We start from the raw sequence: 17,392 nt of genomic DNA, 5'->3' as shown, positions 1-17,392 counted from the left end.
GCTTGCCCTCTCACTGTAGTAAAAGATTTTGTTGCTGTGAGGAGCCTTTTCTAATAGCGCTAAATCAGCTCCAAAATTGCATTTTCTCCATTCCATATATGTATGAGCTTACAAAGCACTATCTTCCTGGATGATTGCCTCCATCTAGGTGCATGTTCCCATGGAACTGAATCTCCATCGAAGAATGTATCCTAATTATGGTTCCAAGTCTTCTCTACCACTTAATTATGGTGCAGAAAATTTCACAGTGGTTTAGCAGGCTTGGAGGATATTGGAACCTATTAGAAAACCTCTTAGGTCGTTGAGTACTTGAAAAACCACCAATACATCACCAAGAAAAAAATAAAAATAAATAAACTTCCAAACATTATAAAACATAAATAATGAACCGAGTGTGTTACCATAATTAAAGGTATTTCACAAATTTATAAAAATATGCACCTAAACAAAAGGTGATGTATCATTAACCGAGTATGAAACCATCAATCTATCGCAAAAATACAACATCAAAAGGAGCCAATAGGAAAATTTGATATGAAAAATAGTGAATCCAATCCTAATATAAGAGATATGAGGTGTTACTTCACTGATATTATAGAAATCCATGTGAACACACTCACTCATGAAGTAGAATCAAGGGATTTTGATCCCCACCATACGACTTTCTTTAACGGCACACACACATTTCAAAATATTGTGCGGCACACACATTTCATGATATTGTGTGGCAAGCATGATAGGATAGATATTGTTATGCCAATATACTAAAAACCATGCTTCGAGACAACGTGAAGCTCCATCTCTTTTTGTAGCTCTTCCCTCATTCTTTGGAATTGTTGCAGTATGGGTTATAATAGGGAATACAAATTACTACTTTACATGTGCTTTTTCAATGAACATAAAATGCTAAAGATATAAGAAAGGAAGAAAGACAATTGGTAGAAAATAGTTATGGATCCTTATAGAGTTGATTTTCTTAAGTTATGGGTGGAATAGGTCTCTCTATTCAAGGATATTCAAAAAATATTTAGGTGCAACACGCACAATTTTGACTTTCACTTTTCTGTTAGTTAGCAAGTGAGTATTGGTCCAAAGGATGAAGGTGTTCTATTCATTTTGCTCTTAAGCTCATAGAGTTGATGCATATAAACAAATAGATATCTCTAAATATACAAAATTTGTTGTCTCTAGTAATGTAGTATACTCCTCTAGCTAATGACTACAAAGTTAATAACAAAGTCAAATTTTTGAAGAGTTTGGTGTTTGGACATTGGGTGTTGGTACACTCAACCTATTTTTGCCACCTCCTATAATGTCACGTTCAAAATTTCATAATGACTGAATACCAAAGACACGTGGCATATACAATCATTACAAAACTTCGAGGCGTGGTATGGACTAACCAAGCAAAACCACCTTTACACACGCAGAGGAAAAAAATTCTACAAAATTCTCCTTTGTATTTTCAACATTTTCATAAACTTAAATCGTGTCATAACCTAGAAATCATAACAATATATATATATATATATATATATATATATATATATATATATATATATATATATATATTTTTTTTTTTTTTTTGCTTAACCGAGCTACTTAACCATCTCGACGAATACCATAACAGTTAAGTAACCCTTACGCCTCAAGACAATTTAATTCCTTCCCTCATAAGGCATTAGTTTCTATAGCGCGTAAAATCTACTAAAAACATGGTATAATACTATAATTTACATCAGGATTGTTAGTTCCTCTATACATTGTGAGGCATCCTTTTTATCAAAGTTTACCAACAAATGAAATAAACTTACCTTGTTCAAAAATCTTTATATGGTGATCCGCCCCTACAAGAAAGTATGTATGTTTACCATCCTGCAAAACATATTTTTAAACGAATAAAAAATAGCTAGCATTTAAAATATTTCAAATTTAACCACATAGGATTCATTATAACATTCCACACAAATATCAGACCACAATAGTCACCTCTACACACTATTGTGACTGACACACAAATATCCATCCGTCTCCTTACCATTACCAACACCCACTCTCAATAACAGGCAACCATCTCAGTCGAGATATCAACTCAGGCTCACAGAACGCTGAGAGAGTTGGATCTATGCGTTCGCGTGCTACATATCATATCTCTCGCCTACTCTTGAGGTCGAAGATTAAAACAGCCACTCTTAGGCTAACGGGCTATACCTATCCACCTTGGTGATCAGTCAAGGAATTTTTCTAACACCTTGAACTTAACAAGGAATTTTCAACATGCATTCTCATTAATGCCAAGCCCAATAAAAATATATTAAATCAAATCAGGAGTAGGAGTCATGGTGGACTAGGGACTACAAACAAGCATACAAATTATTATCTTTAGGCATATAAAAGTTTACAAAAGAAAAATATTCAACTTATAACATGGCAATCAGCAAATCACCGATAGGAAATTCTCAAGAAACCAAAACAGTATCACAACTGGAAATAAAATGAAAACAAAGTACACTAAGGCAATTACAAGCCTCTTTAGGGTATACCTTACAATACCCATTTATCAATACACAATCCAAACTTCATCAAGCTTCTTTAGGTATAATACAAACTTAATCATTCAATAACCATTTATAAATAATAATACAAGCTTAATCCATTTAAATTCTTATATCCTCTTCGGAACCCCTAAGTTCCTGTGGTAGCACCACCACCAATAAATATTAGATTTCCACAAAATCTGAACGTGACCACCATCACATATAAATACAATACCACAAGACCACCATTTAGTTTAAACAGTTCAAAGGAAAACAACAATACTATTTAACCTTTAAGTACATCAAGACGAGTAGTTCCTCTTACTTTTCGAGACTCACGGGATAGTTTCTCGTTTAAGTAGAGGCATATAGTTTCTTGACTCGTATGTAAAACACAAGATCATATATGGATACTACATCTATCGCATGCGTATATCGGTCACAAAAACAAAAACATAATATATACTATAGCGGTTACACTTTCAACTAAGGCTGCCTACGTATCCAATCTTTCAAGATTAGAATCAAGCCTTATGATAAGCACCCAAAACTGTAATATAAAACCCCGTAGAGACATCACATTTTGGTTAATTATGTGTTTAATAATTATGAAATAATTGTATTTTCGTGCTTTTGCAGGTTTGAGCAATCAACGTGAAAATGAGGATAAAAGTTAGTACTTAAGCAAGGAATAAGGTGTCTACATGAAGTTTTCCAATTTAGCCCACTTAGAAAATATTACGTAGCTAGAGATATTTCCTAAGTGGGCTAAATATGTCTACATAAAATCTTTTCTTGTAATATATTTCTCATTTTAAAGTACATCTCATGATAAGTTGTTTAAGCCAAAACTAGTGTAATCTAAGTTTAGTAACTTGCATATTAAGTCACCTAGGAAAGTAGGTTAAATAATATTTGTAAAATCTTACTCACATAATTCCCTTAACGAGAAATTTTCATTTGGTTGTTAACTAGAGTTATAGCCTTTTGGTTTGGAACGAAACCACTGCTCGAAATAAATTACAACGTGCATGTGAGCGAGGTGTTTGAACAAATATTCTTGAGTGTGTGTGAGAAAAAGTTTTTACATATGCAAAAGGATATATATCACCTTTACGTAGCTCTTACTTTATATAAATATTAATATTCCGAACCTCATATATTCCCCAAGGCATATCTAACACTAGCACTGGTAAAAATATTTCCAACAAGTTCAATCAACATTCATTATGAATTAATTGTCCTATTTCAATAAGAGAACTTATCTAGAGCTCTCCTCGAAACTCTAGGGTACCAGTCTCCACAACATCTAAGCATAAAATTCCTCAAGCAATTCAATAAAGCGATCAGAAATCAATATGTATAAATCTCATTATATATATATATATATATATATATATATATATATATATATATATATATATATATATATATATATATATATGGGGAGGGATACAGCCACAGGTACTGTAGCCACATTCTGGGCACAGTGAATCCCAGCCATTTATCTGGTGCAATCCAACGGATGTGACCAAAATTTGACCGAAGCAATCGCGAGTTCTAAATCACGAAATATGGGAGGGTATTTTAGGAAACAACAGTTTTGTGATCATTAGCATGACATGTCATTGCCTCAATCCATTTTAACACGTAGTCAATAGCTACCAGTATGTAGAGAAAGTCATGAGAATTTGGAAAGGGACAAATGAAGTCAATGCCCCACACATCAAAAAATTCAATAATTAAAATTGGATTTAAGGGCATCATATTGCGTTGAGTAATGTGTCCTAGCTGCTGGCAGCGGGTGCATGCTTTGCAATGCTCATGTGCATCTTTAAATAGTGTTGACCAATAAAATCCACACTGTAGAACCTTGGCCGCAGTTTTCTTACCACTGAAATGACCACCGCAAGATTGTTCATAGCAGAAGGATAACACGTCATTATGTTCCCAGTCGGGAATGCAACGACGGATCAGTTGGTCAGAACAATACTTAAAGAGGTATGGATTATCCTAGAAATAAAATTTCATAGTGGATAAGAACTTTTTCCAATCTGTATGAGTCCAAGATGAAGGGACCTCCTCGGTAACTAGGTAGTTTACTATATCGGCATACCAAGGAGATGAAAATACGGAATACAAGTGTTCATCCGGAAATGAATCACAGATGGGTTCGGCATCATTAACGAGTCATGATAAATGGTCTGCAACCACATTCTAGCAACCTTTTTTATCTTTAATTTCTACAGTAAACTCTTGCAAGAGGAGGATCCAGCGGATCAACCTCTGTTTTGCATCTTTTTTCGCTAATAGGTAAATCTAAGTTACCGCGATGGTCAGTGTAGGATATTGTGGAAGAACCAACTAGGTAAGGACGAAACTTATCCAAGGAATATATACAACTGCAAGAAATTCTTTCTCAGTGGTGGTATAGTTACGTTTGTAGGAACCGTTATTTCATAATGACTATTTCTACAAACTGCGAACACCACGCGCAGCGAAATTAATGGGTGTCCACGATTTGTAATTGGAAAACATACTTTTGATAATCGATTTAGATAACTCTGAGAATCCAAGCTTTATGAAATCCGAAATCAACCTCTTGATCTTCTGTTGTATTCCTTTAGAATAGATTGGATGTTGTGCGGACAACGATCTACCAACACCCTTCTTTCTCTCAAGATCAAAAACAAATTCAGATCTACTTTTCTTGCCTCTTTTTCAAAACAATGAATAGTGAATTTTGGCAAAAGAGAGAGTATTCTATTTATAGGCTACAACAGGGACCATGAGGAGAAATTAGGGTTGGGCCTCCTGACGGGCTTGGGCTTCCCATGTTCGCCCAGAACACACGGCCCAAGTCCGTCAACAAATGGCTTATTCCACTAAAGGTCATTGTTGCACTACCGCCCTAATCCCAAATTACGTGTCAGTGTTTATGGGATCCATATTATATGCTCGTTGATCTCCCCATGTTTAAGATATCGAATGTCCGTTGATTAAGTTAAGTTACTGACAACTACATTAATCAACTTCTTATGTCCTTGAGTAGTACCACTCAACCTCATTGTCATGTCAGAATAAATCCACCTGCAGGGTTTACATGACAATCTTTTTGAGCTCCTCAAGGGGACATCATCAACCCGACTTCTTGTGGGGCACGGATTCCTTCTATAATCAATAGTACACCTTACATACAATGTTATTACCCAATCCATCGAGTTTGTTGATTCACAAATGAATCTCACTCATTGATGATTTAAAGCAATGTACAATGCATGTAAGTGCTCATTATTATATCCGGATTATGAGGACAAGCATCCATAATAACAGAGGCGTTTGTTCTCTTATATAGTCAGTATAAAGATAAACAACCTCACTTGGTCCTGTTCAATACACACAAAGTGTACTAGTGTAATCCTATAGTCAAGATAGACTAATACCAGATTATACTACAACCGTACTAATGGTTTGTCCAAATCCATCTAGGTTGTGAACGATTACTTATACTTTATAAGGTACTGATGATATGATCTTCTGTTTGTTCACACCATATCATCTACAACATAAAGTATTAGACACATGCATATAACTAATAACATATATAATATGCATAACATTTGTCCATATGATTCTCATTCAAAAAATGAAGAATTAGAGTTAATACAAAAGTAATGCTTTTAGTATATAACCCTATCAACGTTAAGCTTCATTAAGAGTTTTACTAGCGTAGTAAAGGACAATTAACTTGTTCTCTCGGCATTGCCCTAGACAACTCTAATAACGTAGTCACCGCTACACACATTAATTCAAAAGGTTTAGACCAATCAAGTGGTTGAATTATAGGAGCCGTAGTCAGGGCAGGTTTTAAGGTCTCAAAAGCTTGTTTGCAATTGAAAGTGAAGTCAAAGACGACATCTTTAAGCAGGAGATTTGTTAAAGGTCGAAAGCAACCTTTGAGAAATCTTAAATAAATCTTCTATAGAACCCTGCGTGTCCTAAAAGCGCATGTATGTCGCGAACTATTTTTGGTATAGGAGGGGAAGCAATTTTTTCAATCTTAGCTTTATTGACTTCAATTCCATCCTTTGAAACAATATGACCTAAAACTATTCCTTTTGTAACAATAAAATGACATTTTTCTCAATTAAGAACGAGATTTTTCTCTTCACAATGTACTAAAACTTTTTCAAGATTTGATAGACAGCTATTGAAATAATTACCATATATTGATAAATCGTCTATAAAGACTTCCATAAAACGTTCAACCATATCACTGAAAATGTGATGCATACAGCGTTGGAATGTACCAAGTGCATTGCAAAGGGTAAAATGCATTCATTTATATGCAAATGTACCAAAAGGACAGGTGAATGTTGTTTTTTCTTAATCAGCAGGATCTATGACTATTTGAAAATATCTTGAATAACCATCAAGAAAATAGTAATATGCATGACCCGCTAACCGTTCAAGCATCTGGTCGATAAAGGGAAGTGGGAAATGATCCTTATGAGTGACCACATTAAGTTTGCGATATTCAATGCATATTCGCCACTTCACTAGAATACGAGCGGAGATGCATTCATCTTTATCATTTCACACAACTGTAATGCCAGACTTCTTGGGAACAATGTGTACTGGACTCACCCAAACACTATCTGAGATAGGGTAAATAATACCGGCATCGAGTAACCTTAAAATTTCTTCATGTACCACATCCTTCATGGTGGGATTTAGACGACATTGTGGTTCACGTGACGTTTTTGCATTTTCTTCAAGATGTATGCGATGGGTGCACACGTTAGGGTCAATGTCCTTAATGTCATCGAGAGACCATCCAATAGCAGAACGGTGTTCTTGAATGACATTAATTAAACGTGATTCCTGATCGGCAGTCAATTGTGATGATATGATAATTGGGTGACTACCATCTGGATCAAGATGTACGTATTTTAAGTCCAAAGGAATAAGCTTTAAATCAGGGGGGAGGAGCCGGTATTAAAGATTCTTAAGGAAAGTCGTCCTCCATAGAGAAAATAGATTGATGTTCGTCCAAGTCGCTTGATAAGACGGTAGTAGGGTCAACTAGTGGTATTGACTCTAATAACTCGTTTACATCCTGTGAATAATCATCAACATCAAATTCATAATCACCAAAGGAAAGAAATTGGTGTACTTCATCGTCAGGAAAAGAGTGTGTGAAATATTCTTGTACAAGGGTGTCAACCAGGTTAACCTCACCATCAATGTCATTCTCTGGAATTTGTTTCATCAACTTGAACACATTAACCTCGACTGAAAGATTTCTGAAGGACATAGTCATAGAACCATCCCTACAGTTTATGAGAGCATTAGCAGTTGCTAGGAACGGATACCCTAATATGATAGGAATGAAGTCACAAGCAACTTCTGTATCCAAAATGACAAAATCGATGGGATAAAAAAAGTCTTGGACTTTTACAAGGACGTTTTCCATAATGCCTTTTAGATACTTAATGGAACGATCGGCTAACTGTAGAGTCATCGTGGTAGTCTATCAGGGTCGTATATTTGTCACCTAATGTGCATGGAACTGTTAGTCTATCAGGGTCATTGTATTTGACTATACCATTGTATTCGGTGATTGACGGAAATTGTTCGGTAAGGAATGCTTGTTGAGGAACATTTGTTCTCCTTTTTGTGGTGCACATATCTTTTAGAAATTTTGCATGTTTTGGCAATTGTTTTAGGGCATCAAGAAAAGGTAAGTTGATTGTCAAATTCTTAAAAGTTTCTCGAATTTCATCAAAATTTTCGTCGGGTTTATTCTTTGACAAATAGGCAGGAAACGATGCCTTAGGGCGGAATTTGGCATAAGGGTCCGTTTGCTCATTTCCCAATTTTTTAGATGGTGACTTTGTTGAACTTGGTGTTTCCATCGTAGGTTTATTATCGGAAACAGATTCATTGGAACCTCCGGTTACTTTTGTTTGATCATCTGGCATACGGATTTGATTGTCAACAGTTTTGCCAGATCGAAGAGTAGTTATTGCATTCACCTCACCTTGGTTTGGAGCATTTGTACTAGGTGCATTGGTGAGTTCACAGGCAGTATTCGCTGGCTTAGGGTTTGGAACTGCTTGGCCAAGAAACACGCCTTTCTGACTATTTTCTTGCGCTAATTGTTAAAGTGATTGTTGAATAGACGTTAGGATTTGGGATTGTTGGTTCATGTAAGCGAAGAAAGTCTCACTTGTCCTATCAGTAGTGAGAGGCATAGGTTGTGCAACAGGGACTAGTTCACGATTATTGCTGAGAAGTTGTTGATTATAACCAGAATTTAGATTGGCTAGAATAAGGCTACGGTTGTTTTGATAGTTAGCATTGGAATTATTTTGAAACTGATTTTGACTTTGTTGGTATTGCTGATTATTTCCTTGGCGGTATGGAATAAAGTTGTTGGGTGGTCGAACAGTGGATTAAGCGAAACCCGGAGGAGGCATCCGTTGGTTATTCGGGCCAAGCGAAATTCGGATGTTGTCTCCAAGGTGCATTAGGAATGTTGAATGCACATGCCTCCTCCTCCGGTTGGTTGAGTAAGGGGGGCATATAACAAGGGACAATACGCATCAGGATGGTTAGGACTAAGACAAAGGATACATGGTGAAGTGTTAACGTTCATGACCTGTTGTGGAAGTTGATCGTTTATTTGAACTGCAAGGGCATCTACTTTTTTAGTGAGAGATTCTATCAGATTTTTTAACTCAAGATCGGGTTTTACCTCAAAAATAGATGTAGCTTTTGTAACAGTATTCTTAGATGATCTAGAAGAATCAGTGTTACCCCAATGTGTACCTCTTATAGCTTGTTTTTCAAGAAAAGTATATGCTTCAGTAGCTCCTTTGTCCATGGAGCAACCGACGTTCATTATATCAAGAGTTTCTTTTTGATGATCGGATTGTCCATTAAATAATGAATGAACAAGGATTGCGGTGTCGAGCTGATGATGAGGACATTCAAAAAAAAAGATCCGTAAATCGACTTCATGCTTCTGTAAAAGATTCATGTGGATTTTGACGAAAAGAATTGGATTTTCTAAAGCATTTCAGTAGTTTTCTTCTAAGTGTAAAATTGTAGCATGAAAGCTTGGACAAGTTTATTCCATGTTTCTATGGATTGTGGTTGTTTTCCTGCTAGCCAATCTGACACTTTATCCGCTAAAGTGAAAGAAAACAACCGAAGCAAGAGTTGTTCCTTAGAGACGGCTGGATGGTGAAATGTTGTGGCTACTTGCTGAATCCTACGGAGGTGATTGTACAATTTTTCATGATCCTATAAACAGGTAATAAACTAAAAATGTTGGGATTCGAAAATCGCCGACAATATTCTCGAGTTTGATGCATAAAGAAGGTCCTTCCTGTAATGTTGTATAGAAGTCCGAAAGGGGCTTCTCAGCTGGTGGAGTGTCGTCAGCCATAACGAAAGAATGTAATGCCGGCAAGGGATCTTGATGATTATTATTAATAGAAGAAAAACTAAGTCTGCGAGAACTTACGCAATTGCTTATCGTATTTTCTCTCCTACAATAAGTATGTTCAAATTCTTTATTATTACCAGACCTTAATCTCATGCAAGCATAAAATTAGATCTTATGCACACAAGGAACTTATTATTACTTGAATTATATTATTTTCTGAAGCATTCAAAGTGAACAACGTAGGCATAAGCTACCGCTAACGAAAGCGATAAAGCTAGGAATACGGTGCATAAACCAACAACCAGGTCACAAGAAAGACGAGGGAGGATTTCCATGCAAGCACAGTTCTAATTAAGTAACCTCAATCTTTCAAGTTTCCTAGACACCATTGGAATATGTTAAAGATTTATGGGATTTTTTTTTTAATTAAATTTATGCAAGGGATTAGGGTATAATTTTTTTTTAATTAAAATTTATGCAAGGGATTAAGCTAAGGTACATTTTTTTTTTTAAAGATTTATGCGGTAAAGTAAAATCATGCAATCATGGAAATACAACTCTTACGTATAGAATTGAAATCTAATCATGCAAATATAACTTACTCATACATTACTAGATACATTAGCATGTGAAGATATTCTACTCATACGTATAGAAATACTAATAGGCAAGGTTGTATCATCAATAAATACTTCAATACATACAGGCAAATACACATCAGTAATACATATACGTAGGCTAATAGGTAGATAGATATTATGTATATGTATATCTACATTAACAGGAAAATTGTAATTACTCATACGTATCTAGATACGGTAGCATGCGAAAATACTATAAGTACAACTATATCTACTAATAGGCATAGACAGAACAGATACATAAACTAAACAGGCAATGTATTATATATAGAGTAATATACTATTTGTGTTTTGCATAATAATTCGATTTCATCAATACTCATTGAGATTGCGAATGTCATATAGAGAGCAGCTTCACCCCGCAGGGTTTAGAAACAACTTACCAAACTCATATTTTAACCCTCGTTGGAATGTTCTCCTCTTTCATGAAAAAATCGAGTTATTAAACAAGACAGATTACACATACTTATATAAATACGAAACATGCACAAAAGTCACTTATACGTATAGATAGATATAACCATGTAAAACAGTACCACGGGCATGTATATATACATTAATATGCAATTCATAATCAATTAACCTCATATATATATATTAACCGGCGTATTCACATGATTCATACAAATTTCTAACCTAATACGTAAATAATAGTCAATTACCTACTGCGTCATATAGCTACAGTCATGTGAAACATGCAAATGTATTATAAATTTTGGAACCTGTAGCATCCCGCAAATCTGCCAAGAAATGAAACTGTTGTTTCAACCCACGAACGTTCTGAATCAAGAAGATAGTTGAAGTATCATTAACAGGTGTAGAGAGTTAGGCCTAATACTGGAACCAGATAGAACAGGAGGTGGTTCTATGGAAAAATGATAAAAAAACAGAGACAAATCACTAGCTGGGGTAGTCTTTGGCGGATCTGCCGTATCACAAGACGATAGTAATCGGGTACAATTGGCTCAACTTTTTTACAAGAGTCTTACACTAGTGTATAGATGAGGCTCCGTGTCCTAACTTTTGGGTCCCTGTAAGTGCAACCAAAACCCGATCGTGATCGCATTCAAAACACGAAAAAATTCAAAACAAACAAAAACGAATTTAAAACACAACAAATGAAAGGAATGAAGGGAAAGAAGTTGGGGGGTTTCCCCTTGAGCAATTCCCGTATGTAAACAAAGGTCCTTGGGTCTTTAGAATGGCAGTGGCGCCATTTGATCTTCACACTTTGCAGGTATTAAAGATTTGATGTCTCTACTCCGTTCGGTGTAAACTCAAGTCCTTACTCACATGTCTTCATACGTTTAGCTCGAGTAAGAATTCGAACCAACCTAAAGTCTAGGACAGCTTACAACTTATTTATGCTCCTTAGGAAACTAGTGAGTAAGTTTTTATTGTGGATTTGCTAGCTAAGGTTGCTGTGTTTTAAAACAACTTCGGATACTAAAATTGCGAAATACCAAAAGGAAAATGGAAAAACTAAGATTTTTAACTTGTAATTTATAGGAAAGAAAGAGTAGAGGATCATGATTTTCATGCAAGGACTCATTATACTCCCTAAAATTCAGATTATTACCATCTCTAAGCCGTTTTGGGTTCATTATCAAACCTGAAACAGATAGAACGTCGATCCTTAGCAAGATGAACTCATCTCTAAGTCCATTTCCCTAGCATAAGGAGTTGAACTGGGATTTCATCTCTGAAATCCCATCTCAACTCCTAGACTCATACAACATATTCCTGTAAACTATGAAAATAAGAGGTTAAAGAAGACTCGCGCGCGCGGCTAGCCCAGGCATAAAAAGGGAGGCGCACGCGAGTCCTTCTTAATTTCCAGACCTCAAGTTTGGTCGGACACTACCATTTTGGGGTAGTGTGCTATATGTGTCCTGAAGTCCAGGCAGTGAATCCTACTTCTAAGAAATTTATACGAATCCTCACATAAGCGTCGTTAGCCCTCCACCTTGGAGGGTTTTAGCTCATGATCCTTGGATTGTTGAAAGCTACAAGGTATAGTTGTTAGTGAGAGAGAGAAATAAGAAAGGAATGCATAAAAAAAACTAATTACCTAAAGAAAATAATGAACTTTTATTTAAGAACTCATCATGTTCTCTATTAATACTATTACAAGCTTTCTAATAAAACTAAAAAATAAAACAAGACAAGAAATGGAAAAAGTAAAGCCAAAAGAGAGAAGTAAATTCTCTCAAAATAGCCCCCCTAATACATAAGAGAGCTTTCTCTCTTCTCTCAAGTGAAACACCCCCCTCATTTACTTTCCTCTTATCCAAACACTAAACCCCCTTTTGACACCTTGCATTTTCTACATAATTATCACCTAAATCCAACTAACTTCATTAATTGCATACAAGGTGTCAACTTTGTCCCAATTATTTGCACATTTGTCTTGACTTGTATGATGACTCATCAAATATTGCGGGCCTGCATAAGGGTCCATGTGCAGTGTCCAGTGGCATTTTTACAACTTCCCGCCTATGCGTAGAGTTCGTCGCACTGATCGTCTGAGCAACTCACTTATCACATTCGGAGTCCTGGTTCAAGAGATATGAGCTTTGGAAGTTTGTTGCTTTTGTGCACGTAATCCTGTTTCTGACTTGATTCTGTACTGTTTGAGTCTTTGGACTTTAGTCCGAATTTGTTGGGCTTCACATGTGCTTAATTGGAAAGCTTATATATACTCCTTATTCTGTGCTTAAATGCTAACTTTATCATCATTTTTTACGTTGGTTGCTCCAACCTGCAAAAACACGAGAATACGATTATTTCATGATTATTAAGCACAAAATTAACCGAAATGTTACGTCTCTACAGGGTTTTATAATACAGTTTTGGGTGCTTATCATTATATATATATATGGGATGGATCCGTTTACCATGGTTTATACCACCCCCCTTTACAAGATGAGTTAAAAGCTAATATTTTGTGGATATGATTTACTCACTATGGATAGATACTCCACAAAAATTCGGCTCATTTGGAAACGTCTAACCTATTTAAAAATTGTTGACAACTTTGAATCTTTTTTAACGGCCTAGATTTTTCGATTTTGCAATCATCTTTTAACATTGTTAAACACCATCAAATGAGTTGAAATTTTGTGGAGGTGATCTTCATGGTTTGTTAGACATATATATATATATATATATATATATATATATATAATACTTATTAAAATGACATACACAAGATTTTGTCGAGCCATATATATCATTTGGAATGACATAAGACTTGTTTCATGCCAAATCAAGTTTGCTCTAATCTAACTCTACATTGTTTATGTTACACAATAGTAGACATAATTACCTCATGTCCATGACACAAGATACTTGTTTTGCACATCCTTACCATCCCCATAAAAATTATAGTTAAATCTTAGATTATAACCATAAGGCAAGGTGTAATGTTAAAACACAGCTACTCATATTACTTTTAATTTTACATCATTCAGGTGTCACCAATATCGCCTATTCTATTACTCTTTGGCTTGCCCTCTCACTGTAGTAAAAGATTTTGTTGCTGTGAGGAGCCTTTTCTAATAGCGCTAAATCAGCTCCAAAATTGCATTTTCTCCATTCCATATATGTATGAGCTTACAAAGCACTATCTTCCTGGATGATTGCCTCCATCTAGGTGCATGTTCCCATGGAACTGAATCTCCATCGAAGAATGTATCCTAATTATGGTTCCAAGTCTTCTCTACCACTTAATTATGGTGCAGAAAATTTCACAGTGGTTTAGCAGGCTTGGAGGATATTGGAACCTATTAGAAAACCTCTTAGGTCGTTGAGTACTTGAAAAACCACCAATACATCACCAAGAAAAAAATAAAAATAAATAAACTTCCAAACATTATAAAACATAAATAATGAACCGAGTGTGTTACCATAATTAAAGGTATTTCACAAATTTATAAAAATATGCACCTAAACAAAAGGTGATGTATCATTAACTTCGAGTATGAAACCATCAATCTATCGCAAAATACAACATCAAAAGGAGCCAATAGGAAAATTTGATATGAAAAATAGTGAATCCAATCCTAATATAAGAGATATGAGGTGTTACTTCACTGATATTATAGAAATCCATGTGAACACACTCACTCATGAAGTAGAATCAAGGGATTTTGATCCCCACCATACGACTTTCTTTAACGGCACACACACATTTCAAAATATTGTGCGGCACACACATTTCATGATATTGTGTGGCAAGCATGATAGGATAGATATTGTTATGCCAATATACTAAAAACCATGCTTCGAGACAACGTGAAGCTCCATCTCTTTTTGTAGCTCTTCCCTCATTCTTTGGAATTGTTGCAGTATGGGTTATAATAGGGAATACAAATTACTACTTTACATGTGCTTTTTCAATGAACATAAAATGCTAAAGATATAAGAAAGGAAGAAAGACAATTGGTAGAAAATAGTTATGGATCCTTATAGAGTTGATTTTCTTAAGTTATGGGTGGAATAGGTCTCTATTCAAGGATATTCAAAAAATATTTAGGTGCAACACGCACAATTTTGACTTTCACTTTTCTGTTAGTTAGCAAGTGAGTATTGGTCCAAAGGATGAAGGTGTTCTATTCATTTTGCTCTTAAGCTCATAGAGTTGATGCATATAAACAAATAGATATCTCTAAATATACAAAATTTGTTGTCTCTAGTAATGTAGTATACTCCTCTAGCTAATGACTACAAAGTTAATAACAAAGTCAAATTTTTGAAGAGTTTGGTGTTTGGACATTGGGTGTTGGTACACTCAACCTATTTTTGCCACCTCCTATAATGTCACGTTCAAAATTTCATAATGACTGAATACCAAAGACACGTGGCATATACAATCATTACAAAACTCGAGACGTGGTATGGACTAACCAAGCAAAACCACCTTTACACACAGACGGAAAAATTCTACAAAATTCTCCTTTGTATTTTCAACATTTTCATAAACTTAAATCGTGTCATAACCTAGAAATCATAACAATATATATATATATATATATATATATATATATATATATATATATATATATATATATATATATATATATATTTTTTTTTTTTTTTTTGCTTAACCGAAGCTACTTAACCATCTCGACGAATACCATAACAGTTAAGTAACCCTTACGCCTCAAGACAATTTAATTCCTTCCCTCATAAGGCATTAGTTTCTATATAGCTGCGAAAAATCTACTAAAAACATGGTATAATACTATAATTTACATCAGGATTGTTAGTTCCTCTATACATTGTGAGGCATCCTTTTTATCAAAGTTTACCAACAAATGAAATAAACTTACCTTGTTCAAAAATCTTTATATGGTGATCCGCCCCTACAAGAAAGTATGTATGTTTACCATCCTGCAAAACATATTTTTAAACGAATAAAAAATAGCTAGCATTTAAAATATTTCAAATTTAACCACATAGGATTCATTATAACATTCCACACAAATATCAGACCACAATAGTCACCTCTACACACTATTGTGACTGACACACAAATATCCATCTGTCTCCTCGCATTACCAACACCCACTCTCAATAACAGGCAACCATCTCAGTCGAGATATCAACTCAGGCTCACAGAACGCTGAGAGAGTTGGATCTATGCGTTCGCGTGCTACATATCATATCTCTCGCCTACTCTTGAGGTCGAAGATTAAAACAGCCACTCTTAGGCTAACGGGCTATACCTATCCACCTTGGTGATCAGTCAAGGAATTTTTCTAACACCTTGAACTTAACAAGGAATTTTCAACATGCATTCTCATTAATGCCAAGCCCAATAAAAATATATTAAATCAAATCAGGAGTAGGAGTCATGGTGGACTAGGGACTACAAACAAGCATACAAATTATTATCTTTAGGCATATAAAAGTTTACAAAAGAAAAATATTCAACTTATAACATGGCAATCAAAGAAATCACCGATAGGAAATTCTCAAGAAACCAAAACAAGATCACAACCGAAATAAAATGAAAACAAAGTACACTAAGGCAATTACAAGCCTTTTAGGGTATACCTTACAATACCCATTTATCAATACACAATCCAAACTTCATCAAGCTTCTTTAGGTATAATACAAACTTAATCATTCAATAACCATTTATAAATAATAATACAAGCTTAATCCATTTAAATTCTTATATCCTCTTCGGAACCCCTAAGTTCCTGTGGTAGCACCACCACCAATAAATATTAGATTTCCACAAAATCTGAACGTGACCACCATCACATATAAATACAATACCACAAGACCACCATTTAGTTTAAACAGTTCAAAGGAAAACAACAATACTATTTAACCTTTAAGTACATCAAGATTTAGTAGTTCCTCTTACTTTTCGAGACTCACGGGATAGTTTCTCGCTTTAAGTAGAGGCATATAGTTTCTTGACTCGTATGTAAAACACAAGATCATATATGGATACTACATCTATCGCATGAGTATATCGGTCACAAAAACAAAAACATAATATATACTATAGCGGTTACACTTTCAACTAAGGCTGCCTACGTATCCAATCTTTCAAGATTAGAATCAAGCCTTATGATAAGCACCCAAAACTGTAATATAAAACCCCGTAGAGACATCACATTTTGGTTAATTATGTGTTTAATAATTATGAAATAATTGTATTTTCGTGCTTTTGCAGGTTTGAGCAATCAACGTGAAAATGAGGATAAAAGTTAGTACTTAAGCAAGGAATAAGGTGTCT

The sequence above is a fragment of the Coptis chinensis genome, chromosome 2, assembly GCF_015680905.1.
Source record: "Coptis chinensis isolate HL-2020 chromosome 2, ASM1568090v1, whole genome shotgun sequence".
Lineage (NCBI taxonomy): Eukaryota > Viridiplantae > Streptophyta > Magnoliopsida > Ranunculales > Ranunculaceae > Coptis > Coptis chinensis.
Note: the sequence above shows the minus strand (reverse complement) of the source record.